At 50.6% G+C, this 7,960-nt stretch overlaps 1 long non-coding RNA gene across 1 annotated transcript; it reads right to left on the bottom strand.

Annotated features, from left to right (window-relative positions):
- Positions 1 to 213: 213 nt before the first annotated feature.
- Positions 214 to 7,139, bottom strand: LOC115305702. The gene is made up of 2 exons (XR_003914951.1): positions 7,024 to 7,139; positions 214 to 387 (listed from the first exon to the last, which is right to left on the bottom strand). It is a non-coding gene; the product is annotated as an uncharacterized LOC115305702 (long non-coding RNA).
- Between the last annotated feature and the right edge of the window lie 821 nt (positions 7,140 to 7,960).

The following is a 7,960-nucleotide window of genomic DNA, read 5'->3' as shown; positions in this document are numbered from 1 at the left end:
TCCAAAGATGAGCTCACAACCTCAAGTCCCAGGGCGTGTGAAGAGGTCATCGGGCCATGTCAACAGGGGCCACCAGCATGGGGATCAGAGCCCTAAGACGCGAGAGAACGGAAGAGCTGGCAAAGGAGAGTGCCCGCCACCCGTTACAGGGATCCGAGGCCAAAACAGAAGAGTCAGACTCTCAAGAAAATAACAAGAGATGAAGGCAACATAAACAGGTTTGAACAACATTTACAGGGGGAATGACAGGGCGGCTGAGTGCGCCCCGATCTCCCGGCGGGCGCTGTGGGAGGGGCGGTCTGCGACAGAAGCCGCTGGGGCGGATCCGTGTTGCGGCGCGTCCACTGGGTATGGAGCGGCTTTTCATTCTCCCGTCTCTCATCTTATCTACATTTGAAAAGGTCCACAATAAAAATTAAAAAACAAACAAAAAACAAATCTCCAAACAATTTCTAGAAATGAACAATAGAAATAACGAAATGTGAAACTCCGGACAGGTCTGGATGGCACACTGTACACAGATACAGAGAGAATTGGGGGGCGCCTGGGTGGCTCAGGCAGTTAAGGGTCCGACTCTCGGTTTCAGCTCAAGTAATGATCTCGTGGTTTATGAGTTCGAGCCCCACGTCTGGCTCTGGGCTGTTGGCTCGGAGCTTGCTTGGGAATCTCTCTCTCCCCTTCCTGTGCGTGTGTGCTCTCTCTCTCTCAAAATAAATAAACTTAAAAAAAATACTTTAAAATATGATCAGAATTCCATCTTTTAAAAAGAGAGAGAGAGAATTGATGAACCAGAAGATATTAAAAGATATCCAGAATGCAGGGCGCCTGGGGGGCTCAGTCGGTTGAGTATCCGCCTCTTGATTTTAGCTCAGGTCATGATTTCATGGTTTGTGAGTTCAAGCCCCATGTCGGGCCCTGTGCTGACAGTGTGGAGCCTGCTTGGGATTCTTTCCCTCTACCTCTCTCTGCCCCTCCCCACCTCTCTCAAGGTAAATAAATAAACTTTTAAAAATATCCAGAATGTAGAGAGATAAATATATGAAAAGCTTCAAGAGAGATGAAAAGACATGGAAGAGAGAATGCCACATTAGAGACCAATTTGACATCATCGGGATGCCTGGCTGACTCAGTCGGTAGAGCATTGGACTCCTGATCTCAGGGTCATGAGTTCAAGCCCCATGCTAGGTGTGGAGCCTACTTAAAAAAAATTTGGACATTATCTAGTGACAGGCTGTGACCCGTAAGTTTTACTTCTAGGCAAGTCTCCTAAGGAAATTTACTTAGGAGCACCAGGCTGTGTGAGACGTTCCCAGCAGCACTGTGTGCAAGCGAGAAAAGATGACAGTGAGTCAGATGTCCTGCGGTGGCAGAGAAGATAAATCGATTACATTTTCTTCATATCACTGAGCACTACAGAGCAGTAACAATAAACCGCAGTCACGTGTATCTACATGGATATGTCTCAAAAACGGCAGAGGGATAACTTTTACTTAAAATTTAAAACATACAGGGGTGCCTGGGTGGCTCAGTAGGTTAAGCATCCAACTTCAGCTCAGGTCATGATCTCACAGTTCATGGGTTCAGCCCCACGTCGGGCTCTGTGCTGACAGCTCAGAGCCTGGAGCCTGCTTCTGATTCTGTGTCTCCCTCTCTCTCTGCACCTCCCATGCTCGTGCTCTGTCTCTCTCAAAAACAAATAAACATTTAAAAAATAAGTAAAAATAAAAAAGTTTTAAAAATACAAAACAATACTACATATTGTTCAGGGATGCAGACACTTCTAATAAAATGTGCGATAAATAAACAGGCTCGTTGCATATGGGAATAGGAACGTCAAGAACACGCAGGCAGTCTGAACCCCTATGCATCCAGCAGCAGGTCAAGAAGTGTCAGAATTACATGGAGAAGTTGTCAAACCCATTGTGCTAGTTTGGATCACCCAAGAAACATGCCCGGACGGAGATCTGTTGGGAGAAACCCTTGCGAAGGACGGCAGGGCGCAGGTGCCCCGGCAGGGAGCGCCCCGGCCACTTCCTGAGGGAAGGACAAAGCCGCAGACCGCAGGGACCGGGGAGGACGCTTCGTCCAGGCAGGCGGTTGTCGCTAGGAGAAGACAGGGGCAGCAACGGTCCCCCCTCGGGCTCTCGTAGCCCCTGGTGGTGTAGCCCCTGGTGATTAGTCACTGGCCGGGAGCAGCCCAGGGTGGTGGGAGGTTGGGAATGTGGGTCGGGCTTCAGGTGTCATGATTGGAAGCTTCTAGATGGACCCCACTCCCTGCAGCAGGTTCCTCTGAAGGGGACTCTGAGCGCCATTCGTCCATGGCTGTCACCGGTGCCATCACAGACCAGCACACAACCCGTGATACACGGCCCTCCGTCCCGGCTAGATCAAGCAGGCAAGAATAGAGAGATTCTCCTAAAGACGAATGGACAATAATATCCAGGACTTAGATGACAGACTTTTCAAAGAAGAGCACATGGGGGGGCGCCTGGGTGGCTCAGTCGGTTGAGCATCCGGCTTCAGCTCAGGTCATGATTTCACGGTTCATGGGTTCGAGCCCAGTGTTGGGCTGTGTGCTGACAGCTCAGAACCTGGAGCCTGCTTTGGATTCTGTACTTCCCTCTCTCTCTGACCCTCCCCTGCTCACGCTGTCTCTCTCTCTCTCTCTCTCTCAAAAATAAATAAAACATTAAAAAACATTTTTAAAAAAAAGAGCACACGGGACTTTTATAAAAAAATCACACATGTAGTAGGTCACTAAGCTACTTCCAGCCCACACGAGGAACTGAGAGCTGGCCATGATAAAATAAGATTAGAAATAAATCATAAAACATCTTTTTAAACCCATATGTTTTAAAATTTAAATTCATGGATTATCCAATAGAAGGGTCAAGACATCTCGTGAGAAATCAGAAAATATTTAGAACTGAAAGACAATTAGATCATCATGGGCTGAATGTAGACAGACGCGGCCAAAGGAGCGTGCACGGGGAGATTTCCGGCCACACGCACGCACGCACGCACGCACGCACACACGCACACACACACGCACGCACACACACACACGCACACACACGCACACACACAAAGAAGAAACATTCAACATGAGTAAGCTGAGTGTCCAGTTCCAGAAAAGAAAGAAAATAGAATAAAACAACAAAAACAGAAGCAGAAGGAAAGAAATAAGGCAAAAATAAAGAACAGAAACTCAAGGGGAAAATGAAGGGAAGAAAACCATACAGATCTCTGGGAAGGCCGGTCAACCAGGCAGAGGTCTGGCGAAGCGGCCGAGGACCTAAAGGAGAAGGTCCGAGGCGTGTTAGGAACGAACGGAAAGAACCTAACACAGCCACAGCAGAGATTCAAAAATGAGGATAGCTCAGGGGCGCCTGCATGGCTCAGTGGGTTATGCGTCTGACTCCTGATCTAGGCTCAGGTCATGATCTCACGGGTCGTGAGATCGAGCCCTGCATCAGGCTCCGTGCTGGGGACATGGAGCCTGCTTGGGATTCTCTCTCTCCTTCTCTTTCTGCTCATTCTCCACTCACTCGCTTTCTCTCTCTCTGTCAAAATAAATAAACTGAAAAATAAATGAGGACGGGGGCGCCTGGGTGGGTCAGTCGGTTAAGCATCCGACTGCGGCTCAGGTCATGATCTCACGGTTCATGAGTTCGAGCCCCACATTGGGCTCTGTGCTGACAGCTCGGGGCCTGGAGCCTGCTTCAGATTCTGTGTGTCCTTCTCTCTCTGCCCTTCCCCCACTTTCTTTCTCTCTCTCTCTGTCACTCTCTCTCTCTCAAAAATAAACATTAAAAATTAAAAATAACAAATGAGGATAGCTCATATCTTCATTTCAAACCTCCTTCTCTACCACAATATTTATTTACAGTTTAGGTTGAAATACAAACTCTTTCCAGAGCATCTCCTGCCTGGGTAGTGACAGCAGTGGGCTAACTTCTATACAGAACTTTCTACAAGCCGTTCCCTGCACCTGCCATGTTCTCTCTGGCCTCCGTATCTTTGGTTAGGCGGTCTCCTTCGCCAGAAACCCTCTTCCCCCCTTAGGTCTCCTCTGGCTCTGCCTGTCGGTGGGAGCCCCTCTATCCGCTCTGTCCTTCTTCCTGACCAAGAGAAACAAATAATATGCCCTGTTTAAGCTGACCCCAACTAGGAGCGCCTGCGGGGCTCAGGCGGTTAACTATCCGACTCTTGCTTTCAGCTCAGATCATGATCTCACAGTTCATGAGTTCAAGCCCTGCATTGGGCTCTGCACTGACAGCTCGGAGCCTGCCTGGGAGTCTCTCTCTGCCCCTCCTCTGCTCTCTCTGTGTCTCAAAATAAATAAACTTAAAAGAAATGTTTTTAAATAACCATAACTACAATAATGTATTTACAGGTTCCCCTGCATCTCTGGGTGGCATGTGACACGGTTTTGGCCAATGAGATATAAATAGACATTTGCTAGGCATATTGTTTGAAGACTTTTTAATTTATCCACCCACCTATCCATCTGTACACTCATCTCACTCATCCATCCATCCTCCACCCGTCCCTCCCTCCCTCCCTCCATCTTCCACTCATCCACCCATCCATCCACCCATCCATCCACCCATCCACCCACCCATCCATCCACCCACCCATCCACCCGCCCATCCATGCATCCAACCACCATCTACACATCCATCCATTCATTCACCCACCCATCCGTCCACCCATCCATCCACCCATCCATCCACCCATCCATCCACCCACCCATCCACCCGCCCATCCATGCATCCAACCACCATCTACACATCCATCCATCCATTCACCCACCCATCCATCCACCCATCCATCCATCCATTCATCCATCATTTTTGAGAGCCTATAAAGGGCCAGGCACAATATTTGGGTACTTGACATAGAAAATGAGTGATATTTGTTCCTGCCTGTAAGTAACTACACTATTTGGGAAGACAGATAAGGAAACAATTTCAATACATTTGTGGCAAGTAAGTGCCAGGCTAGAGGTAAAAAAGGAATCATTTTTTAATGTCTTAATATTTTTTCATTCTCTTATTCAACCAGAGGGATCTGTTTGCCTCAGGGAGGATTGTGATTTCCATGGAAGGAATGTAACAAGAGGAAATAAAAAATGACCTTTTTGCTTTTGAGTGTTGGAGCAACCCTGAGCACACAAGACAATAGTCTTGAAACTGAGCTTGTTTCAGGGAAGCAAGGGAGTTTCTAAATTCCAAAGGCTTCTCTTTAAGAAATGACAACCGGGCGCCTGGGTGGCTCAGTCCGTTAAGCCTCCGACTTCGGCTCAGGTCAGATCTTGCGTTAGTGGGTTCGAGCCCCGCGTCAGGCTCTGTGCTGACAGCTCAGGAGCCTGCTTCTGGTTCTGTGTCTCCTTCTCTCTCTGCCCCTCCCCCTCTCATGCTCTGTCTCTCTCTGTATCAAAAAATAAATAAATAAAATTTAAAAAAAACATTTAAGAAATGACAACCAAGTCTGGCTGACTTGGACATAAGCCAGGCACAGGGCCAGAGGATGTGACTTGGGGACATTCCCATCAGGTAGGAGGAGACAGGAGATCAGATAGGAGGATCCTGGGAAGTCCCAGCACGAACGCAGCACCAGAGCACGGGGCTGTCCAGGCAGTGGTTTTGAAGGGCACTGGCAGGGAACCCGAGAACCGGGCCGGACAGTAGGCACGGGACAGGCAGCCCAAACCACCCCAGACACAGGTCCTAGAGCCACAAGCCTGGACCCCATCTTGGGAAGAAGCAGAAGAAGGAGCCCTAACAGGAGCACTTGGGTGGCTCAGTTGGTGACGTCCAACTTTGGCTCAGCTCATGATCTCACGGTTCGTGGGTTCGAGCCCCGCGTCGGGCTCTGTGCTGACAGCTCAGAGCCCGGAACCAGCTTCAGATTCTGTCTCCCTCTGTCTCGGCCCCTCCCTCCCTCACATTCTGTCTGTCTGTCTCTCTCATAAACAAACAAACAAACAAACAAATAAAAAGAAGGAGCCCTAACAGGGAACCTGAACCTGAATGTACTTGAACTATCATCTTGATGCATCTAAGTCAACGCAGGAGCTTTCGAAGCCTGAAAAGACAGTTAGCTTTGATTAGCAAGTTCACGGCATTCTATTTTTTTTTTCTTTTTCCGCCCTTGGTGGGAGTGGTGTCTGTGAGCAAGACAGAATCAGTTACAGAGCATTTTCAGTTACATGTCTGCGTGCCTCTGCTTACAGCATGAAGATTTTTATCCCACGACGGAGGCGTGCTCGGCGTGCAAGGAGCCGGAGGGGCTGGGTGTCAGGGCGCCGGTTCATGAGGGAGCAGCCATGAGGGGCCCCAGACTCAGAAAGGCCTGTATTTGGAGTTTCATGCTCCATAGTGACTATCTTGAAATTCTTAATAATTTCACCTTTGAATACGCCAAGCCTAATGGGACAATGGAAGTGTGGGGGCCTGCGGGCCTGGCTCAGGGGCAGTCCAACTCCTTCGCCTCTCTGGACTAGGAAGGTCTCAGCACCTGCTCCCTGGCCTCCCCCGTCCCCACCCCAGCTTGCTGGGCTCTCAGCCCAGGCTGGCGACTCAGTCGTGTTGCTGGAAGCAGGGCGTAGGGGAGCCCAGCGTGTTGCTCTAGCCCTCTGTTCCCGGCAGAGGCCTCAGGACAGACATGATGGCCGCTGTCCTTGCCCTGCGGTGCCTCTGCCGTGGTCTGGCTCGGTGTCACAGCCCCTTATCCTTACACCAAGTTGCATTCCCTTGGGCTTCCCCATCCACCACGAGCTGGGGTGGCAGGCCCTCGGGATGGGGAGGCTGACTTCCGCACTCCCCCCTCCCAGGCCCTGTGGTCCTGCTAGGGCAAGGGGGGCCCTGGCACAGCCTCTGAGGGTCGGCACTTCCTAGGTGAGCACCCTCAGCCCTGAGGCGGCGCGATACTAAGTGGCAAACAGAAAGCATCCTGACAGGCCTCGGAGGAAAAGAGAAAGCTTTGTACATTAGTATCTCCCACAGCACCATTTCTTACTTTCTGAACACGAGGCCTGCGTTTCCAGTGCCCACGGGACCCCAGAATTCATGCGGGAAGCCTGCTGGGCCCTGGGCTGGGCTGGCCCCTCACTAACCGGCAGGTGGCTGCTTTGATGTCCAGAACACAAAAGGCACCACCCGTCTCCTAGGCGACCCCACCCAGCGTCACAGTGAAGCGGGGCTTCCGCTGGTGACATCTCCGAGGCATCCCTGCCCATCCACCGCTGGGCCCATCACACTAACAGCTTGTATATGAATAGCTAAGATATCTGCTGTGCCTACTGTGTGCCTGGCGCCCCACTAAGCACTGACTCATTTAAACCTCTCATTGCCCTGGGGAAGTTTGCACATAGCTCCGCCATTCTGCACCAGGACGGTGGGGATGAGTAAGGGGTGGAGTCAGGACTTGAACCCCAGCAGGGAAGAGGGAGACTAAAGTAATTTTTTTAATGTTTATTTTTGAGAGAGAGAGAGAGAGAGACAGAGCACTAGTTGGGGAGGAGCAGAGAGAGAGGAGGACACAGAATCCGAAGCAGGCTCTGAGCTGTCAGCACAGAGCCCAACATGGGGCTCAAACCCATGAACGGTGAGATCATGACCTGAGCTGAAGTCAGACGCTTCACTGACTTGAGCCACCCAGGCGCCCTGAAAATGGCAATTTACTAATGAAACACAGGAGTTCCCACACATCTGAAACGGGATGCTGAAACCTGAGTGCAAGGGGCTGAGCACAGAGTTTCACCTGCCCCCCAAAATTGTGCAGCCAAAAAGGAAACACTGAGTCACTAATATCATGGTGACAAAGCACCCAATATGAAGAGCTTTGGTGAGGGTGGGCGCCCGCCCTGGGATGGAGAAGGCCAGTGAGCGCGTCTGGGACAGGGGAACATGGGTGGGACGGGGCGGGGCGGGGGGGGTGTCAGACAAATGGTGCA

The sequence above is a fragment of the Suricata suricatta genome, chromosome 10, assembly GCF_006229205.1.
Source record: "Suricata suricatta isolate VVHF042 chromosome 10, meerkat_22Aug2017_6uvM2_HiC, whole genome shotgun sequence".
NCBI classification, from domain to species: Eukaryota; Metazoa; Chordata; class Mammalia; order Carnivora; family Herpestidae; genus Suricata; species Suricata suricatta.
This window is presented reverse-complemented; position numbering and strand designations above follow the sequence as displayed.